The 23,501-nt window shown below is 42.2% G+C and overlaps 1 long non-coding RNA gene across 2 annotated transcripts in view; it reads left to right on the plus strand.

Annotated features, from left to right (window-relative positions):
• Window positions 1-23,501, plus strand: part of LOC144755050 (uncharacterized) — a 636,540-nt gene that overhangs the window by 122,663 nt on the left and 490,376 nt on the right. The window contains exon 2 of one of the 2 annotated variants that reach the window (XR_013594836.1): window positions 22,097-22,233. The exons of the other annotated variant lie outside the window; for it this stretch is intronic. This is a non-coding gene — a long non-coding RNA (uncharacterized LOC144755050). Of the gene's footprint in view, window positions 1-22,096; window positions 22,234-23,501 lie in introns of those variants that run through there. 2 annotated transcript variants of the gene reach the window in all.

Consider the following 23,501-nt stretch of genomic DNA (forward strand, 5'->3'; position numbering starts at 1 on the left):
ACATAAATAACATTCTTTTTATAAACCGCAACCTCTCCTTATCCTTTCTTTACAATATATATGTACTTATTTTCGTTCTAATATGTTTAAATAAAGTACAAAAGTGTTTCCTACCTGAGCGCAGATCAGCTTCCTGCTGCTTCCTCCATCGATGCTCTTCAAAATGGCCGCTTACTTGAACGCGTCGACGTCATCTGAGCCTGCAAACATTGAAAAAGGACTATTTATTATCATAATATTTTAATAAACCTTTTTTTTTTAAATGATATATATTATTTATTTAAATTTGCAAAAATATGTATAAATTTACTTCTTTTTTTTTACTTCTTATAAATATATTTGTAATAAAAATCCAAAAATTACAAACATGTTGTATCTTTTTTTTTACTAATCTTTTAATTTAAACACAATCCTAAAAATTAATGTTTAAACATGTACAATACTGTTTTATTCTTCTTACCTCTTTACTTATTCCATTTCTTTTCTTAACTTCTCAATTCATCCTTTTTCTTTACTTCAAAAGTCGTTCCGCGGAACCCATTGCTTCAATTCTAAAAGTAAAAGAAGGACAAATATTCCCATTACTTTCAATGGTAAAGCGTGGGAAAATCTTTTTCGTAATATAAAAGTACATACATTTTCAACATATTTAATTATGTAAAAAATTCTTAAAGGCTCCAAAAAATGTTTTTAGTTTTTCATAATTGTAATTTTATACAAATTAAATAATAAATGTAAAATATTTTTAAATAACAATAGTTTATTTATTAATTATAATTAAATACGTTAAATATTTAATTAATAATGATTTCATAATTAAATAAATTATACATTAAGACATATTTTTTTTTTTTATAATCCAACCATCCAAAAATTCTTTCTTTCGGTCTTTTAGACCATAAAAGATGCATTGCATATTATATTTACATCCATTAAAAAAAAAACATTCCAATTATAAAAACACCTTACATAAAAATGATTTCTAAATTATTCCAGGCGTGATGGGGATTAGCACAAACAATGATAATTAGAGAAGACAATTCATAATTAGAAAAGACAATTCATAATTAGAAAAGACAATTCATATTTGCGGCATTTGTGCATTTAATAGTTTTTTCCTTGTCTGCCACATGGCCATAATGAATTTAGCCACTGCAAAAACAATATGGGGCAGGGTACTGGTTTTTAATATTCTGTACGCATACAGATGACTCCTGAATCCCAGGTTCTTACATAAGGGCACCAGCCAGTGTTTCCTTGATTTGTTGTATGCAGGGCAGAAGAAAAGGTAAAGGTTTTGATAGGCAGAGTGCCTAGCCTCCACTGTATAAACAATTTTCTAGCTAGGATGGGGAATATAATGTCTATAAAACTTTCGAATTCGTACGAATTTTTGGATTCCAAAAAACGATCAGTTAGCGTGCCGTTGTTAGTTGCGGTCAGGAGAAGAGCTAGACTTTTCTCCTTGCAAATTTGGACCAATCTTTTACGGGAAACCCTTTGACAGCCTTTTTCGGGATCCTCCCATAGCTCATGCAATTTCATGCGATACAATTCTTTCTTGATAAAGGCCAGCCATGGGATTCTATCGCGCTGGTTCAGGTCCATTACATGGGTGAGATCACACCTATAGTGTGCGAGCTCGCTGGTGGACCAGAGCCTATGCCAGAATCTTAATGGCTTTGACTCCAGCTCTGCAGCGATGGAGGGTAGACCCACATCTAGTCTTAAGGGGAGCAGAGGTGTGCCACGAGGGAGTGCCAGTAGGCATCTGAGGAAGTTATTTTCCACTCTGGCAAGATCTGATCCTGCTTTATACCCCCATAGCTCGCTGCCATAGGAAGCGGCCGCTTTAGCTTGTGTTTTGTACATTTCTAGGGCCGGGCTTATGGGTTTAAAGGTTGAGGTGTTTGCAACCTTCAGAATTGCACCTGATAGTTGGGACAGCTTTAGCCGGGATCTTACTATTTGGGGGTCCCAGGATAGGTGCTCATGTAATGTTACCCCCAAATACTCAAAGGTTGTAACCCTTTCCAGGCAGGCTGAACCCAAAGTGGGGTTAGGTCTAGTTTTTGGAGATGGATTGAAGATCATGAACTTGGTCTTCTCTGTATTAATCTCCAGACCATGTTGACTACAGAAAAGACCAAATCCATCTAAAATCCTTTGTATCCCCATCGAGGATTTGGAAAGCAGCAGGGTATCGTCAGCAAACATGATAGCTGGGACTCTCCTGCCTGCCAGAAGGGGGGCGTCATTGTCTCTGACATTGTCAAGGTGAGATATAACATTGTTAACAAAGACGCAAAACAGGGTTGGCGCCAAGACGCAACCCTGCCTTACCCCTCTGAGAACAGGAAACCTTGAGGACAGCGCTCCATCCCTCCCACACCTAACCTGCGCGTAGTTGCTATCATGAAGCCTAATTATGACGTGCAGTAATTGGGTTGGGACACCCAACTTCTTTAAAAATAATATAATTCCTAAAATGTATACCTTTTTAATAAATACCTGAGAATTAATTTAATTACAATATATTCCCAATTAATATATACATTCATACCTGAGTATTAATTTAATTACAATATATTCCAAATTAATATATACATTAATACCTGAGTATTATTTTGGGATATAATCCCTAAATTTAAATATTTGTATTTACACCTGAGTATTAATTTTAAAAAAACATACTCTATTTACATTGATTTTAATCATTTTATAAAATAAAACAATATCACTTAATACTTACTTTCTAAATTTAAATATTTGTATTTACAACTGAGTATTAATTTAAAAAAAACATACTCCATTTACATTCATTTTAATCATTTTATAAAATAAAACAATATCACTTAATACTTACTTTCTAAAGGCATTTGCGTTGTAAAGGCACTTGCGTTGTAAAGGCATTTGCGTTGTAAATGCATGCGTTGTAAAAACATGCGTTGTAAAAGTACTTGCGTTATAAAAGTTGCGTTGTAAAGGTAGTGCGTTGTAAAAGGTGCGTTGTAAAGGATGTTCCCCTAATCACACTAACCTGGTGATATGCATCGTTCCTGGCGCAGTGGGCTTCACTTACTTGACATACACTGAAGGAGACACAGTACTTGCATACAAATCACATTTGTACACCTCGGCCGAGATGAGGTTTTTGACAGTCGAGAAAGTTTTGACTGCTGTGCAAATGACGGTCCTCAAGGAACGCGCCTTAGCACAGGGAAAACGCATTTTGGTGGTTACACCTTACCCTGCTTTGGAACCAGTAACAAAGGCAAGTGTGCCAAATTCAAAAGCTTTGCATCCCCCTTGGATTCAATGGGCTACTTCTTTGACGCCCCCAGATGTCACCCTTATCTTTGACCCCGCTCTTCAGACACAGGAATTCTTGCAGTTTGAACACGTTCATCCACCTCCTTTGTCTTTACTTCCTCTGGAAGACTACGCATGTATTATTTACACTGATGGTTCGGCGCAACCGGCCACTGTTTCTAAACATGCTTACTCAAATTCAATTCAAATTCAAATGCTTACTCTGCAGCTTGTGCTGGTGTAGCCGGTACTATGGTGAATGGAGAATTAAAATCTTCCATAGTGCATACTCAGGCACTGGGAGACTATACTGCACAAATGGCTGAGCTAGCATGCCTTGATTCTTGCTCTTGAGTTTGCTGATCCAAAAATTTCTACACTTATTGTCTGCGACTCTTATTACTGTGTTCAGTCTTTCAAAGACAACGTATTCTTTTGGTCTCAAAATGACTATCAAGATTTTAAAGGTAGCACAATTAAACATAAAATACTTTGGGCTCAGGTGGCAGATCTTAAACAACGTTTGGCACTCACACATGTGACACATACTCTCGGCCACCAGCTTGTGGGGGCACACGCTGTTGGGAATTGTTTGGCTGATGAAGCACCCATATCTGCAGTAGCCCCGTGTTCCGTAGCAGCCGTTACCAGATCCATGACGAAGATTGATAATGACATTTTGGCAGCAATTGCTGCTACAAGGAGTGCCTTAATTACCCGCAGGGTTTCCCTTCAAAATATTCTTATCAGTGAACTCCCAAACAAGTTCCATTTGCTAGAATACCAGACGTTTGAGATCGGCTGATTCCCAACGCAAACCGCAGACACACTTTAATCATAACCGCACACAAAGCCATGGCCTCGGCCCATGCCGGAGTTTCTGCGACTGTTTCTATTCTACAGCAACGTTATTGGTGGCGTGGCTTATATAAACAAACCCGCAACTATGTATTTTCTTGTGACATCTGTCAACAAATTAAGCCTTCTGCAGTAACACGTCCACCGCAAAAAACGCTTAGCATTGCTAATCGGCCCTTTGCTTGTGTGTATCTTGATCACTGCGGTCCTTTGTCTTTGGATACTGCATATAAATATATTTTAGTTGAAGTGGAATCGTGCACACGGTTCCTTTGGTTATGGCTACAAAGCAGTGCTGACACGCAAAATGACATCAGGGATTTGCGTGTGGCATCTTTCATTCTGCCCAAGGTCCAGCGTTCGCCTCTAAGGCGTACAAGGATACTACGAGGTCTTTGGGGGTGCTGGTACAATTTTTGTCTCCATACAGACCTGAGGACAACTCAATTGTGGAGCGAATGAACCGTGACTTAAAGCAATCCTTGACAGCTAGAGTCTTAGGTACTGGCAGGAACTGGTTAGCTCATTTGTATAGAGTCCAACTTGCATTAAATAATCTCCCTAGAAGACCTCTGGGTGGGCAAACCCTATACGAAAGGCTCTTTGGCAAAAAAATGGTTGAGCCAGACCTTGATGGTATAGACATTGCTGCGGCTGCCGCAACATTTGACGTAGATAATCATCTCCTCACAGTGCCTAGAATCAAACGAGCCAGACAGGGTGGGAAGGCCCTATCCTATCTGGGACCCTGCCACTGGAATAAGCTTCCGGTACAGCTAAGACAATGTACGGAACATCTTCCTTTCAGGAAACAGCGTAAGACCTTTCTGTTTACCTCCGTTCCCTAGCTGTTAGGTTTTTCCCTCTTGCGTCCCATCTAGAGTGCAGAGATACCCCTTTGGGGGTTGATTCTGGCGCTTTATAAATAAATAAATAAATAATCATTCTGCTATGTTACAGAACCTACAAGAGACCCGTGCCAGCCTTGCTTCGGAACATTTGTCCTCCTCAACTGATGCAGCACTCCAGAATCCGGTGGTCGGCTGGCTTCCAAAAGGTGGAGAACAAAAAAGAATTTGGTTCCTCTTATTGTGGTTGGCCTTAAGGGTACTCGAACAGTCATTTTACCTCCACTTCGGGTCCAAAAGACAACAGATACATCTCAGTGGAGAATGTCAAGCTACAACATCTGGCCGATTCTGAATAGTATAACCCCAGCTGTGTCGTATCCAACAATTTGTAGGACTCGAGAAAATATAACATCTTCTGTTCTACCAGCAGACATTGTGATTGAGATGGACGCTGCTGCTGACCAACCTTTTGTCCCCCGTGCTTCTACATACAAAGCAGATGCTGAATACACATATCCCACAAGTGGGTCTGTGCATGATTTACCTGATAGTCCTTTGCACCATGGAAGCTTTTCTAGTGACTAATCCTCCCCCTACGAAATTGTCCAATTTTTTAATCTTGGTTAAAGAGACTATTTGATTCCTCCATGGACATACATCTGGTTTAAATTTTTTTTTATTTTTTATTTTTATGTCGATTGGATTTGTGACTGTGTTTTTCCAACTCATCAATGGACACTACTTGCCTGAACGCTCTGCTGTGAACCCTGTTGACGGAATTCTGGCCGCCCATTCTTCTTCACACATCATGAATGTTACCTATGTTTAAGGGAAGACACTGAGGTTTATCTTACCGGGGAGGATTGTGATTCCACAGTAGGACATTCCCTGGTATGCAAAAACATACAGTTACACGGAGCGTGTAATCTGTTGGCTCCGAACCTTGCTTGTGTTTTGAAAGGTAAACCAGTGCACACCATAATTCCAACATTCACACTGCTTACTAATGGTAGTTATCTTATTCTAAATAACAAGGAATGCTGCAACTTGCTTGCTGGCATCCCCTATATTGTAACGGTTTCCCAGCGCATAATTTGTTGCAATAATGTGCTCTTTCCACCCCAGTGTGGGCAGCTGGATAGTTCAGTTTAGCCTTCAATACTAACTTTGAAAGCAGAGTTCAACAAGCTGAGCAGATTAAAGGCGCTTTTAACGCAACGAGAAGTTGCATTGACCTCTGCACGTGAAATCTTTACCCTCCAGGTGGCGAGTGCGGCCACTGAAATTCAAAAGCTTTTAAATACTAACCTCCCACTACATTTTGGGGAGTTAATTCATCGCATATTCAATGCGTCTAATAATCAAGGCCTGGCACATTTTTTTAAACGTGTGTTCCGGCCTAGTGTCTTCTTTTCAGAGTTTGGGGCCCATTACAATGGCTGGCGGATATTGGCCCCCTGCCACGTTAACGGTAAACGTGACCGACCGACAGAGGTGCGGCGATCCCGCTATGCCACTAAGGATGCCACCCTGGCGGTCGCATCCTGCATATTATGCATTGTGGCGGGCGATGCTGTCAGCAGCACCTGCCGTAATGCACAAAATGCATGTTGTGCATTGGCGTGCACAACGTGACAGGCACCGTGCGGTCCCTGCCACCTTCTGTATGCCAATGAAGGGGGAGTATGGTACCCCCCAAGTGCACCAACTCCCTGGGGGCCCGCAACAGGCCCCCAATATCAAAGACTGCCTGCCTTTCCATGGCAGCATCGCCACCATGTAAAGGACTATTTCCGCATGCATCATGATATGAATGCACCGGCACCATATTATCTGGCTTTTCCGCCCGGCCAGCATTTCCATTCGCCGCGGTGCCCCATGCCATACTAATATGGGGGGGGGGGTCTCACAGCGACATTTGGCGAGCGGATCACCACCGCCAAGCCGGCGGTGGGCACCGTCAGCCCAGCAGTGGTGATCCGCCCGTGATCATAATATGCCCCTATATTTGGTGTAATACCTGCATTCAATCATTCTATTTTTTCCAGCGTCTTGAGCGGTTTTCCGTTACTATTGTCTTTGGCAGCGGGAATCCTGCTTCCGCTGTGCCTGCTCCGCACTGGTTGTTCCTCTTGTGGTACTGCGCAGGCCAGGCCAGCTGCAACTGCTTCGTGACCGGATGCATGAATGCTTCGGTACACTGCCCCTGCGACACTCAGTGTGTCTTATGGATTATCCTTCCACTTTGCATATTTCGCTTGTGTGCAACCCATGTTTTCCTGCCTCTACTGTGAGTTTACGTGGTCATTGGAATTAAGCCTCACCAACACGTCATGTCCAGTCCCGGACTTCGATCGACTGATGGGCCCTTAGTTGCTCAGGAGCACGAGTGCACTGGGATTGGCTTAATGTCGTGTGCTGCTGCAATTAAAATTTTGGCACAATGGGATATCTGTCAGGCTTCACAGAATCTCCTACTTCAGAGCTACATTGAATATCACGCAAGTTAACCTGAAATGCTAATGGAAGCTCCCTATTATGAGGATCACTCTTGTTCCTTCACTTTACTAAATTGGATGGCATCTAATTTTTCAAACGACCAAAATGATGTCCTACTGGAGGGTATTTCATTCTTTTGCACTTACAGCTTAATGGATTAATCAGGTACTTTGCCAGTGGCCATCAGTTGGATTTTCGATGCCTTCTTCTACAGCAATTTGTTTACCTCTCATTTTCTCGTCTTTCAGATTAGTTATATTTTAGACAGACTTTCGTCTATGGCTTTTTTCAAATGTATGGACAGCCCTATTGCTATCTGCTCATGCTATTTGAACTTTGTTTTTTTATTTTAGTCTACTTACGATGGACTTATCAGGGGGAGGGTGTAGTAAGGCTTATATGTCTATTGTCGACATTTGTTAAGTAAGCCTGAACTTCGCTGCCATGAGCCTGCTTTTGCACATGACACTGTATGCATATATTTTGCAAGTCTCTGTGCCCCTGTCACATGAGAACTGTCTACCTTGCAAGTTCTGTGCTGTGCTCTGAGGTTTAGTCTGCATACGATGTTCAAGGTTAAAACAACAATGCCCCTTGTTATTCTGTTCTGATCAGTCCCTCGCACTTAGACATAACATGCTACACCCAGCTGCACTTCTGGAAATCGTGTACTTTAATATTGCACACGCAACCTGTTTTTTACACACTTGGAAACACCTTTCCAGCAAGAAGAGCTGTGCTTGTCCTGCGATGTGAACATTGCATCTAGGCCTTGAAGTATGGGGTCGGCTGCTGACTAAGCCCAGAGGTCTTCCTTTTTATAATAACCTATCTCTTATCACGCGGAGGGTGGTCAGGTCATGTAGTCCTTTTTCCACTGTTTTATAACATGTTATCCCTGTTTGTATATTATGGTATTGTAACAATGCTCACTATATTGTGTTTATGCATGTTGATGCTAGTATTGGCTTGTGTACTGCACCATAGAGCGTGTTAGTTGAAATAATCATTTTAAAATATACTGCGTCTCTGATTACTCACATTGTGGACAGGTATGAGAGTGGAAGCGAAAGAGTTTCTGGCTCCTGCGATTCCCAAGATAGAGTGCATGTTCTGGGTTGTCTAATCATTGGTAGCTCCGCTGTAGACGTAGAACGAATGAGACACTATAGCTAATTGCTTTGGGAGTTTGGATACAGATGTGGTAGGTCGGTACACCACCTATTCACTGTGGTCCTGTTTCCTGTGCATCGTTCTGTAAATGTGCAGAATCCCTACAACAAAAGGAAAGTTAAATGGGCTGGGCAGAGCAGAGAAAGGAAGAGAATGGACAAGTGAAGACAGGAGAGAGGAAGTTGTGCATTTGATATGAAAGGTAGGGGAGGGGGGACAGAACATAGAGCATAAACCTGTACCTATTTAGGACACCTTCTATCACTCCATGGGCCTGATTTACAATGGAATTTTTCATTGTACAAAGGCCCAATCTGTGATTCAGTAACCAATTACCGAACCTCAAATTGGGTTTGCGATTCAGTATTAGGAAGAGGTGTGTTTAAGGCGACTCTTCCTAATACCAAATCACAGTGATATGTGTGAATGTTTTGTGAGCGAAATGCGATTGCAAAACATTTGCATTATACCGCATACTACAAGTAGGTGGTAACCCATACGCAAATTGAATGCAGTCCGCAAGGGACCCCCTCCCCTTTGGAAATGCTTGTGAAAAAGGAAAAGAAAACTTTTCCTTTTTCTATTTGAAACGTATCCTGTTTTCATTTAAGGAAAACGGGCTCCCTTTAAAAAAACAACATTGTTTTATTGAAAATCAATCACAGACATCGTGTTCTGCTGACCCCAGCAGGCGCCCATCCCTGTGATTTTTGCAATTCCCAATGGGTCGCAAACCGAGACCTATCCCATGAATATTAATGAGGTAGGTCTATTTGCGACTTATTAGGAATCACAAAATGTGTCAAAAGACACATTTGTACATTGGTGTTTGTGATTACTAAATAGCGAATCACAACATTTTACTATTTATTAATCGCAAACGATTACCGATGTACATCTAGCCCCCACATTTTTAGCAGGTGTATCACCAGTGAGTTTCTAACTGCACAAGGCACAGTAAGCTAATCAGAAATACTTTATATTTGAACTAATAATGTAACTAAATTATGTAGTGTGACTGTGCACAATTGAAACAGCACCTTTATTTACTATCTTTTCATAATATGCTTATTTTATTTGCACTATAATACACTTTAGGGTCATAGCTCTGGCTTAAAATGTCATACAAGCAACTAATTTTCACTAAAGAAACCACTTTCCATATCATTGTCGTATGCCAGTACTGAGCAGCCCATTCATCATACTTGCCCTTCTATTAGAGAACACTAAATTAATACAGCTCTATAGCTTTCAGATGTTGAGCCTTACTGTGCCATGTTACATAATGTTACTGTAGTAAAACTTCAAGTACTATCCTCCAACACCAAGTGTAATCAAGTCCCCAGTGCTATAGGGTGAAATTAATATTAATACTAAATAATTCAAAATGTTAACAATTCATTTAAACCACAGATTTTTTTTATCGAAATAAATAATGAAATACAGCAAAGTCATTCTCCGGAAATTCACTTAAAAAAGCACCTCCTTGAAGTAATATATCTCATGTAAGGGCACAATCCAAAATGCAGTGTAACATTTTAATTATTCAAAATAAAAATTACATCATTATAAAAATTGACATATAAAAAAGTACATACATTGTTTAACAGACAAGCAAAAACTCAGCAATAGTAAAACTAAGTTTCATTCATAAATAGGCAACTTCCGTGTCCTGAATAAGGAAAGACATACTCTAAACATACATTTCCTTTTATAATGTAGTTAAAAATAATATAATATTATAATCTTTTCACTACACACATACAATCATTGCTAGTACTTTAGTTTTCCTTAAGTGAAATAGAACCTGTAGGTAGAAATAAGGTTAATGAAGAGTTATGTAACACACCAAATGCAATCACAGATCAGTGCACCATCACCAGCTAAAGGCTTGAACGTATACATCTCCACTCCTGTCAGAGTTGAACTCAGCTAGCAAGGGCTATATGAGTATGTTTTCTTTCTATCATATAGCAACAGGTAATGTGTAACATAACCATGCATTTCAGTTTTCAATGCAATGAAAAGTTTATATTTGTCAGTTTTTCTACGCTTTTGGAGAATTTAACAAATTAAATCCAGTCTATTTCCACATTTTAACTTGCTGAATTAAGCAGCGGAACTAGTCCCATCGAACATAGGAAGGGAAAAGGAAAACAAACATGAGAGACAATTCGGTCAGGCAATGAACTATACCAATCGCTGAGCACCTTAGCAAAGCGCAATTTACCTGGCAACGAGTGAATACCATAAGCACCTTTTGACACACATCTGTCTATTTTCCATAATTCCAAAGCTCTCAGATTATTAGAAAAGGCTTAACCCTTCCTATTCTTGACACCCCCAGCAGATCTCACCACAGCATCCGGTATATATGCAGCAGGTCCTTCAGACATGGTAAGATGGCAGGGCATTGGTTGTTCCTTGACTTTCCTAGACTTGACACGTAACTGGTAATCCTAACTTGCTGTCCCACAAACTGCACAGGATGGCACTCAACAGTTCGCAGACAGGGTTTACTGCACTTTGACAGTGCAGACTGCTGTTGGCAATGCTATTAGTCCTTGTTGATATTTTCTGAAAAGGATGTAGTCCATTGTTGGCAGGGCCGGCACTGCTTGCTCATGGTTCAGATCTTGCCGATGAGGTTGCCTGTCCCAACAAGGTAGATGGAAGTTCTTACACCTGTGCCTGTAGAGGTGCCAACAGCTGCAGTAAAGAACCTCAAATTTAGCAAAGAACACGATCAGTACAAGGTGAGAAGGGTTTTATTATGTCGCATACAGGCACAGCACTGCACAGCTACTATTTAAATGACAATAGCAATTAAAGTATAACATTCTGCATTAATGCTAAGAAAGGGGACCCCTGAAACTGGTATGAAGTACACCTAGACAGGGAAAGTACAATAATGTAAAGAATGCTAGGGCTACTTCAAAAAAGGAGACAACTTCTTATGTCATGATTAAAGAGAAAACACAATAGTGACACACAAGAACAGACTGTTGATTTAAGAAAGTGCAAAACTTATTTATTTATCTAATGATATTATTTCATTATTTAGTATTTTATAAACAGACACATATAAAATAGAAAAGGTATTACTGTCAAAGCATTAAATATTAGCACAACTCTCACAGGGGCACAACAATCTTACCTCTATCATACAAAACCATACACACTAAAATCACACAAAATATACATAGATTGTCATAGTTCATATGTTACAATTAATTAATAATATCAGAAATGAGGGGGACAGAGGAAACTAATAATTATATTGGGATGAATTATCCGATCCTCTGGATGTGAGCAGATGAAAGGCTGACTCTACCCGCGTTTCGACAGATCCACTGTCTTCATCAGGAGTTTCACCTTTACATGTTGTGCTCATGTGCCTGTAATCTGATGTCACCAGGATAGAAGACTCAAGGGTATAAGAATGCTGCCGCTCGATGGAAGGTTCTAAAACTGCTTCACAGGTTTTCCGAATAAAAGAATGCTTTTACGAAGGAAGTCTTTAAATGTGCGAACACGATATGGCCAAATCCTGTAGGCAATACACCTATTTCGAGCCCGAGAGAAAGCGTCCGAATTGAAAACAGGGTGGGCAAGTTGCTGATGTCGTTCAAGGTAGAGGTGATTCCGGTAGCGATAAACAGAAGTTGCCGGAGCTATAGCTTGCTTAGGGGATCTCAAACCTCCAAAAGCGTGCGAGCCGGTGAGCCAGGTGATTGAACCTGATGAAGACAGTGGATATGTCGAAACGCGCGTAAAGTCAGCCTTTCATCTGCTCACATCCAGAGGATCGGATAACTCATCCCAATATAATTATTAGTTTCCTCGGTCCCCCTCATTTCTGATAATATTAATTAATTGTAACATATTAACTATGACAATCTATGTATATTTTGGGTGATTTTAGTGTTTATGGTTTTGTATGATAGAGGTAAGATTGTTGTGCGCCTGTGAGAGTTGTGCTAATATTTAATGCTTTGACAGTAATAACTTTTCTATTTTATATGTGTCTGTTTATAAAATACTAAATAATGAAATAATATCATTAGATAAATAAATAAGTTTTGCACTTTCTTAAATCAACTGTCTGTTCTTGTGTGTCACTATTGTGTTTTCTCTTTAATCATGACATAAGACGTTGTCTCCTTTTTTGAAGTAGCCCTAGCATTCTTTACATTATTGTAACATTCTGCATTACCCATTCCAAGATCAGAGAAGTTGCAGCATTGTTAAGAACATTAGGTGAAGGAAGAGACTAGTTGAGACTAGGCGAAAACAGAGACACAGAAAAAGAACAAATGTAACATATGGTCTGCTAAACGCTCTAAATTGTATTAATATCGGATGTCTAGGTTTGATTTTGGCGAGGGGTATGGTAGGGACCTGCTGTGATGGATTATATTAAAGCCCTCAAAAATACTATGCACTGACTCCATGTCTTTTATGGTATTTAGTGGTTTGGCTTAAATGGATTGATGATGTTTTTCTGACAACATTAGCAGGTCATGTGTGCCAGCAAAGATGCTGGAAAAACTAGTGCAGCGACAATTGACCAATTTTATTGAGAGCAAGGGCATTTTACAGGATACCCAATCGGCATTTCTGTCTGGTTTCAGTATCGAGACGGCCCTCTTGGAGGTGGCCGAGTCAGTAAGACTGTCGGTAGATTCAGAGGCATCCGCAATGCTGGTGCTCCTGGATTACTCTGTGTCATAAATTATACAGATTGACTAACCTTAAGCTTCAGGTACAGCAGGAGCGATGTAGGTGCTAGTTTCTCTCCTCCCTAGATGCGGCACCCCAAGTGAGTCTTAATATAACACTCGCCTATGAGGACCTCACCCAGGAAAGGGGAAAAGTGGATAAATAAAAATAAAAAGGGCTGGCAGCCATAAACCATCTACAGGGCTTGACAACAGGGGAGCCACCACTCCGTGGATCTGTGTACTGGTTCCTGTATAGAGACACAAGACACAAAAATCACACTCTTCCTTGGAGTTCAATGACACCTCTATATGTATACCCTATAATAGCAAAGTACACTTACATAACAAGGCTCCAGCAATCATTCCATCAAACAAGGGCAAAAAGTAGAAAAATAAAGTAAACAGAAAAAGTAGCAGGGAACTGCCCTAGAACCCCAGTTCGAGAATGAGAAGGATAAAGTCTCCGTAGTCACTCACAGTCAATAATAGAACAGTACTTATCTGAGTGAACTGCAAACACTGAAAGTTCCACTCGACCTTGCCTAGGTCAGCTGCAGTGTTCTTTTTGTAAGTAATCCGAGCCTCTCAACAGCTCATGAGGAAATTCAAAATGTTCGGCCAAACAAAATCATGAAGGAGTAACTAAACAAAACAAAATTAGTAGAGATGAAAGCTCTCTTCCTTTGCTAGTCCACCGCTAGCTTCAGTTCCATGTAAGAAAAAAAAGCGGAATCACTCGAGGTAAAGGGAAATCTTGATAAAAGTCTTCCCTTTCTCTGACAGCTCCCAGCGCGGCTCCCAGCGCGGCTCCCAGCGCGGCTCCCAGCGCGGCTCCCAGCTGCTCAAGGTCAACTCTCGTCTGACAAACACAGTTCAGGAGCGCAGTATACCCCGTAAACAGGAAAAGGACTCTTGATTCAATAGTTGATTCTCGACAAAGATCCAGGCTCCGAAAAGAGGCTAAACACAGGTGACAAGCACCGAAGGCTTCCTCACGGAAGCAGATATAGAAAATGACTGAAAGGGGGAAAGCAAGAGAAAGCGACAACAGACTAGCCACCAGGCATTCTGGGACCTGTAGTCTCCCTGAATGTGCCTAATTCGTGACAGAACCCCCTCTCAATGACCGACGTCCCGGCGGTCCAGCAGGTTTGGAAGGGTACCTGGAGTGGAAACGTCTCAACAACCCGGGACAATGTAAATTAGTGAGTGGTTCCCAAGATCGCTCCTCAGGTCCGTACCCCTTCCAGTCAATCAGATATTGCAAGGCACCCCTCACCCTTCGAGAGTCGAGTACAGCTCTCACCTCATACTCGACATCCCCTTCTATATCCAGAGGCTGTGGTCTGGCTATCGGCCTCATTCCCTGCACATATGGTTTCATCAGGGACACATGGAATACGGGATGGATACGCCAGGAAGATGGCAGCTTTAGTTTCATGGCTACTGGATTAACCACGGCCATGATGGGGTATGGACCGACAAACTTAGGTTGCAAACAAGTATTTCCCTTAAGCCTCAAATGTTTGGTACTCAACCACACCCTATCACCCACTGCATAAGCCGGCTCAGGAGTTCTCTTCTTGTCGGCCTGTACTTTGTCGCGGTTTCTGGCTGCTCTTTAGCATCATGTAAAACAGATAGAAGATGCTCATGATGTTGCTGTATGGTAGGATGGGAAGAAGGACATGGCTGTTCAAAAGGCATGGAATTGGGATGATAACCAGTCAGACAAAAGAAGGGAGAGCATCCTAATGAAGAATGAGTGGTGTTATTGTAGGCGAACTCCGCCATCCACAACAACGTTCTCCATTCTTCCTCCTGTTGCAGGGTAAAGCATCTCAAGTACTGCTCTAGTGTCTGATTTAGTCTTTCTGTTTTACCATCCGTCTGTGGGTGGTAACTCGATGACAATCTAGCATCAATTTTCATAACCTCACACAGAGCCTTCCAGAATTTAGAGGTAAACTGTGTTCCTCTGTCTGTGATAAGAACAGAGGGAATGCCATGCAGACGTACCACATTCTGCAAAAAGACTAGGGCCAATTCTCCTGATGTGGGTAACTTGGTCAGTGCAATAAAATGACCCATCTTAGTGAGATGGTCCACTACCACGAGAATAGTGTTGTTGCCGAAACTGAGAGGCATTTCTACGATAAAATCCATTGAAACCGTGTGCCAAGGAGCCGGAGGTACCGGTATAGAACGTAGCAATCCACTGCTTCTTTGGTGTTGTGCCTTAGCTTGAATGCATATAGGACATTTGGCGACGTACTCTTCAATGTCTTTCCGAATGTTTTCCCACCAAAAGTACCTCGATGTAGTCTGTAATGTCTTGAGGATTCCTGGATGTCCACTCAAGGAGGAATCATGTGTCCATTGCAGAACTTGATACTGTAATTCTTGATCAGGAAGATACAACTGTTTGTCTCTGAAGAGAAGTCTGTCTTTTTGTATTCTCTGTAAGGGTTCTTTGGCGATCCATGATGGAGCATCTACCAGATCACTTTTCTCTTCGACTTGTCTCAAGAATTCTGTGGGACATGTAATAGCTGATACAGACGAACTGAACTTTGCTTTGTTAAGAAGAAAGGGAGGATCTTCTACCTCGAACGGCTGTTCCAGAGTTACTGATTCCGGTCTTGATAAGGCATCTGCCTTGCCGTTTTGAGGGCCGGGGCGATACTTTATTACAAAGTCGAAATCCGAGAAAAACAAGGACCACCGTAACTGGCGAGGTGTTAACGCCTTAGCACTTTTCAAGAAAAGGAGATTACGATGGTCAGTAAAGATTTCAACGGTGTGTCTAGCCCCCAACTGATGATGTTGCCATTCTTCACATGCCTGTTTTATAGCCAACAACTCTTTGTCTGTGATGCTGTAATTAATCTCGCTGGAGGACAATTTCCAGGAGAAGTAGGCTACTGGCTGAAGTTGGCCCGTGTCCGGATGTCTTTGCGATAGGATGCCTCCAATAGCATAATGTGAGGCGTCTGTTTCCATCACAAAGGGATGAGTGGCATTTGGATGGCGAAGGATAGGTGCAGACGTGAAACAGGCTTTCAAAGCCTGGAAAGCCTGTTCAGCAGGATCCGTCCATTTGAAGACCGCTCCCTTCTTCAATAAATGAGTTAAAGGTTGGATGACAGTATAAAACCCTTGAATGAACCGGCGATAAAAGTTTGCAAAACCTAAAAAGCTCTGCAAGGCTTTCACACAAGAAGGGGATTCCCATTGTATAATAGCTTGAATTTTCTTATGATCCATTCGTAGCCCATTCGGACCGATGATGTAACCAAGAAATTCCACTTCAGTGGTATGGAAGAGGCATTTCTCCAATTTGGCAAATAGCTCATGTTGTTGCAGCCTTTCCAACACTACCAACACATGCCTAACGTGATTTTCTTGTGTGGCAGAGTAGATGAGAATATCATCTATATAGACGATACATGAAACGTCCAGCAAGCCCCTCAATACTTCATCCATAAAAAATTGAAATGCTGCAGGAGCATTGCACAGGCCAAAAGGCATAACCTGGTACTCGTAGAGCCCATATTTAGTGTGAAAAGCGGTCTTCCATTCATCTCCACGGCGGACCCTCACAAGATGATACGCATCACGCAAGTCAAGCTTGGTAAAGATTTTAGCGTCTTTCAGCTGGTCCAATAGAACAGGTATTAAAGGGAGGGGATACCTGTTCTTTCTGGTGACTCTGTTGAGGGCTCTGTAATCAATACAAGTACGCAAGCCCCCTTCCTTTTTCGGAATAAAGAACAGAGGTGACGAGGCTGGGGACGTCGAGGGGCGTATGAATCCCGATGCTAAAAGTTTCTTCAGGTACTGTTGAAGATAGATGTTCTCTGCCTCCGTGAGGGCGTAAATCCTACTGCATGGAATATTAGCCCCCGGTTCCAGTTCTATCACACAATCATATTCCCTGTGTGGGGGTAACTTGTTGGCTTCTTTCTCATTGAAGACATCCTGGTACCTCCTGTAGACCTCAGGAAGAGTAGAGATAGCGTTCACGCTCAAAGACCTTCCTCGCTTGCCAGATTACTTGCAGGGGTTTCCATCCGGATTTCCTCATGGAAGCAAGGAAGAGTACATTGATCCGCGCAGTAGTCAGAACTGAGGGTGATGGTACGAGCAGCCCATTTCACTACAGGATCATGCAATGTTAACCACGGCATACCCAGGATTAACTTAAACTGGGTGGCATCAATTAAATCAAAAGAAATGAGTTTGTAATGATTTTGTCCTCTCTGCATCTCTAGTTGGCGGGTATGATAACGCACTGGTCCAGATGTTAAATCAGACCCATCCACAGCCTTCACAGCTTCAGGTGTTTCTTTCCGGATACACGGTACTCCCAGTCTTTTAGCGTATTGGAGATCAATAAAATTGCCCGTAGCTCCACTGTCCAGCATAGCATGTACCATCACAGGTTTTTCTCCTGGCCAGGTGATGGTGACACATAAATTCATATGGGGTACAGCAGGTTGCATAGTGTTTGCGACAGCGTGGTAGACCTCTTTTTCTATATCATGGCTCAAACAAGGGGTCTTGGACTCGTTTGAGCATTCTCGTTTCCCAAAGCAGTAACAGCATATTCTACCGCAGAAAGATTTCTCGCGCCTTTAGTTTTTGCTCTGCAATCTTTGATAAAGTGTCCTGGTTTTCCACAATACATGCAGAGTTTCTGAGTCCTTCTACGAGTACGCTCTTCCGAACTCAAAGGCCCTCTTATCCCTCCTATTTGCATGGGTTCTGTGGCGTCCGGGGAAGGAGTGCTTTCTGATACTGCTCTTGGTTTGGATGTGGGGAAACGGAAATCGTGTCGATATTTGTCGCCTTTACGTTCCTGCAGTCTGTGGTCGAGTTGAACGGTGAGGTCTATCAACTCTTCACATGTAGTCGGCAAAGTCACCACCTGGGCAAGAACGTCCTTCAATTCCCCTTTCAGTCCTTGGTAAAACAAGGAAACTCTCTTTTTGGTTGGCCAATCAGTTTCAACAACAAGACGATTAAAATGTGTTATATACGACAACAGGTCTTGAGATCCTTGTTTAAGTGTAATCAGCTCTCTATCTAAGGATAGCATATGTGCTTTACGGTCAAAGAGCTTTCTCATCTCGTCACAAAATTCTTCAAAGCCATTCAAGACTGGATCCTTCCTTTCAATCAAAGGAAACGACCAGCTAGCTGCGTTACCCCCTAGATAGGACAACATGAAAGCTGTCTTAGAATGATCGTCAGGAAAGACAGTGGGTTTACACATAAAATGTAACCTACACTGGCCCAGAAACGTACTGAACTTCTTAGGATCCCCTAAGAACCTTTCTGGGGGTGCCAATGGTAATTGCACTGGTTGTATAATATTAATGGTGGAAAGACCGTGAACTCCCTGTGTAACGGAGGTTTGTGACTGAAGAGGAGGAGGTAACGTGGCGTCTCTGATGTAATGGGCTCCTCTAACACTAGTGGGACTGGATCGTGCTATTCCTGCTACCTCATGTCGAAGAGTACTCATTTCATTCCTCATATCGTGATTTTCCACTCTCACTGCATCTACCTCTACTCGTAATGCGTTAAGGGTTTCTAGCATAGAAGTCAGGACAGTATTGGTGTCCATCGCTCAGGCCGTATTATAACGCGGGCTTGTCACTCTGTCATAAATTATACAGATTGACTAACCTTAAGCTTCAGGTACAGCAGGAGCGATGTAGGTGCTAGTTTCTCTCCTCCCTAGATGCAGCACCCCAAGTGAGTCTTAATATAACACTCGCCTATGAGGACCTCACCCAGGGAAGGGGAAAAGTGGATAAATAAAAATAAAAAGGGCTGGCAGCCATAAACCATCTACAGGGCTTGACAACAGGGGAGACACCACTCCGTGGATCTGTGTACTGGTTCCTGTATAGAGACACAAGACACAAAAATCACACTCTTCCTTGGAGTTCAATGACACCTCTATATGTATACCCTATAATAGCAAAGTACACTTACATAACAAGGCTCCAGCAATCATTCCATCAAACAAGGGCAAAAAGTTGAAAAATAAAGTAAACAGAAAAAGTAGCAGGGAACTGCCCTAGAACCCCAGTTCGAGAATGAGAAGGATAAAGTCTCCGTAGTCACTCACAGTCAATAATAGAACAGTACTTATCTGAGTGAACTGCAAACACTGAAAGTTCCACTCAACCTTGCCTAGGTCAGCTGCAGTGTTCTTTTTGTAAGTAATCCGAGCCTCTCAACAGCTCATGAGGAAATTCAAAATGTTCGGCCAAACAAAATCATGAAGGAGTAACTAAACAAAACAAAATTAGTAGAGATGAAAGCTCTCTTCCTTTGCTAGTCCACCGCTCGCTTCAGTTCCATGTAATAAAAAAAACGGAATCACTCGAGGTAAAGGGAAATCTTGATAAGAGTCTTCCCTTTCTCTGACAGCTCCCAGCGCGGCTCCCAGCTGCTCAAGGTCAACTCTCGTCTGACAAACACAGTTCAGGAGCGCAGTATACCCCGTAAACAGGAAAAGGACTCTTGATTCAATAGTTGATTCTCGACAAAGATCCAGGCTCCGAAAAGAGGCTAAACACAGGTGACAAGCACCGAAGGCTTCCTCACGGAAGCAGATATAGAAAATGACTGAAAGGGGGAAAGCAAGAGAAAGCGACAACAGACTAGCCACCAGGCATTCTGGGACCTGTAGTCTCCTTGAATGTGCCTAATTCGTGACACTCTGCTGCTTTCAACACTGTCGAACACACCTTACTGGCTCAGAGATTGCAGGAAATGGGTTTTGGGGGGCAGTGTTCTGGCCTGGCTGAAGTCTTACCTTAATAATTGCGCACAGAAGATCGCTCTGAACCCTATGTGTCTGAATCAAAACATCTTTGGTGCAGAGTCCCGCGGGGGTCAGCGTTGAGTCCCCTCCTGTTTAATCTCTACCTGGTTCCGCTGTTCTCTCTGATTACCACCTAGGGGGTGAAGGTGATTTCGTACTCCGATGACACCCTGCTGTTTTTTTCTTTTAAGAGCAGACTGAGGACTCCTTCAAGAGTTTCAAGGGCTGCATGAGAGACTTTGCGCTGTGGATGAACAATAATAAACTCAAACTCAACACAGGAAAAACAGAGGTGATGTTTTTTGGGAATGAGTCACCCCCAACGCCGGATCTCTGGTGGCTAATGGTAATGGGACAGCTATTATAAAAAATCTAAGCATGAAGTGGAGGCTGGTCTTTCATTCTCAGCTCGAATACGGCAGGTGACAACCACCTGCTTCAGCAACTGAGAAATTTGCAGAAATTTCTGCATCTGCTGCTAGAGGATTGCCGGAAAATCATAGTCCACGCCATGGTGACATCTAGGCTGGACTATGCAAATGACTTCTACTTGGGCCTGCCAAAGTACCTAATTAGACATCTGCAGATGGTGCAAAATGCAGTTGCCAGACTGATTAGGCGTGTACCATTCCGCCATCATATCTCTCCGCATTTAAAAGAGCTCCACTGGTTACTGGTGGCTAAAAGAATTGAGTTCAAGGCTCTGACTCTAGCATTTCGAGCTAGGCATGGTAACTGCCCCAGCTACCTGAAACGAAGGGTATGCAGTTATAAGCAGACTAGATCACTTAGGTCCAATTCACAAAAGCTGTTCTACACTCCCCACTTTAGGAAGGCTCGCCTTGGTGGCAGATCTTTTACGGTCGGGGTGGCCAAATTGTGAAACTCCTTGCCAAGCATCTTCCACAACATGGATGCAGAGTCTCTTTTTAGGAAAGCGGTTAAGACCTGGCTCTTTAGGGCAGAGTAGTGTTGTGGGGTCTTAGCTTTAGGCTTTCCATCTGCATACTGCTGTCCACTAGAGCGCTGGGACACCTCTGTTTGAGGTAGTTGTTGCGCTTTACAAGTGTCTGTATTATTATTATTATTATTACTATTATGTGTCTGTTCTGGTCTCTTATGCCAATAGCCTGCTTGGCAGAGGTGCTTTATCAAGATGGCTAAGAGTTGTAATCTAGCCTCCTCTAATTACATTCTGCATTGATTCCTTTGACATTTGGGTGCCACTGTCATCCACCTGTACGGGTCACAGGCAGACACTCCAGTGACTTTTGGGTATTCTTGGGCAGAGTGTTCTGAATGGATTTCATTGCACCCAATTGTTCTGGATCGTCAAATTGGCAATAGTCAGGTTTTTACTTTGTTTCTGAATGTTAAATGATCTTATATATTTCCTATTTTAACTGACAAGGAGTTCCAAAGTGTTGCCTCCTGTACTGAGAATCAGTTTACACCAATGGTCTTTTTCTTATAATTAGGAACTGTGAGTCGAGGTGCTAGTCCCGAGTATAGAGATGTGTTCTTCGTCTCCCACTGGATCTTCTGCCTATTAGCAGCCACTGTAGTGCTTAGAATAATAGTTTCATGTGCACCCTTGGCTGGAGGAGTAGTTGATGCTTGTTGCTTCAGCTTTGCCTGGGGTAGTGGGTGTAAATGGAATGGGGAGGAAACTAACAAAAGACTGCACTGTTGGGGAATCAATGTGGCACAATCTTCAGTGTCAGGGAATGTCTGTGGAGTAGCTTCATATATAGGCAAATCATAACTATCTAAAGTTAACAGGATTATCAGCATATAAGCACCAGTAACAGCACTTATCCAATTTCTTCCCAAAGATCCTGTGAGGAATGTGAAGTCAATACCAGGAAACCTCAGCACCATTCATGAGGGATCAACATAATTCAGTGCAACAGACATCAAGCAGCGTGTGAGGAGCTCCACAAAGAGGGAAAGCTTCCAGCGGCACAGAAGGCAAGTACCTAAACAGAGGACAGAGAAAAAGGAAAAACCAAACAGAGTGTAGGGAAACAAGGAGGCTGGGTTTGAACTAAAGCATCATAGGAAGCCTTAGCAAGATTACATAGTTTCCATGCAAGGCACCTTTGTAGTTACCTACTCTTGTGACGTTTCTAGATTTAATCTATATCTAGTACCATCCAACTTGAGTAGTCTAAACCAATGTGCCTGGAATACTAGTGTGCCAGTAACTTGCCTCTCAAAATGCACCAAGTTTAATTCCTCCAGAGCCACAAATGTTTGGCCAAAATATTGAGTTTTTAATAGTTTGATATCAGACTATTGCCTCAAAATGTCATGATTTACAAAATATCGAAGGCAAGAATATTGCAGAAAAGAATTTTGTTTTTAGGTATGTTATTGATATTGTTAAAGCTATCATTTTAACCCCTTCGACGCTCATGACGAGCTCAGCTCGCCATGAGGTACACCTCTCGTACGCTCATGACGAGCTGAGCTCGTCATGAACCGCGGGTTTTTAAAAACTTCAGTGCACAGCGGGAAAATGCGCCGCTCTGATGGTGTTAAAAAAGATTATTTTTTTAAATTAAATTTTCAGTTGCATTGGCAACCATAGTCATTTCTGTACTACAACCTATTACACCACTCATGTACATTAAGCTGGTTACAGGCTTGGTGCATCGTTCACAGCTTAGCACTTAATATTTCAATTCAAGATATACAGATTGCAGCCCATTCAATTCACACCAACAGAAAGACCCTGGGTTCTGCCCCCCCACCCCCTCTGATCACATGTTCCTGGGCAGTCGGGAACGGCACAACAGAGTGTGCCTATATGTCTATGAAACCAATAAGGATCAACGTTAATCCATCACACGGGGTTCACACCCCGTCACTCACTGCAGGAGAGGGATTATTCAATAGGTATGTTCTCAGAGGGTCCTATATGTCTTTCAGTCTTGAGGTCATTGGTAAGAGCTCCGCAGAGATGAGTGATTGTTCCTTGCCAGAATATAAGGTCATGGATCCAATCCTTAAATTTCGAGACCCTCCATCTGCAGGCCACCCTGCGCTTAGCTAACAAAAGTGCCAGGGAGACATACCTCCTATAGGCCGTCTCTACCTCTTCCGTATATCCCAGAAGTTCCACTATCAGGGTTTCAGGTATCGGAGATCCTATCATTTGTTCCATAGTTGTAAATATGTGCTTCCAATATTGCCTAATTTGATCGCATCCCCATGCTTGGTGTAAAAGATCTGCTC

Source organism: Lissotriton helveticus, chromosome 5_1 (assembly GCF_964261635.1).
Source record: "Lissotriton helveticus chromosome 5_1, aLisHel1.1, whole genome shotgun sequence".
Classification (NCBI taxonomy): domain Eukaryota; kingdom Metazoa; phylum Chordata; class Amphibia; order Caudata; family Salamandridae; genus Lissotriton; species Lissotriton helveticus.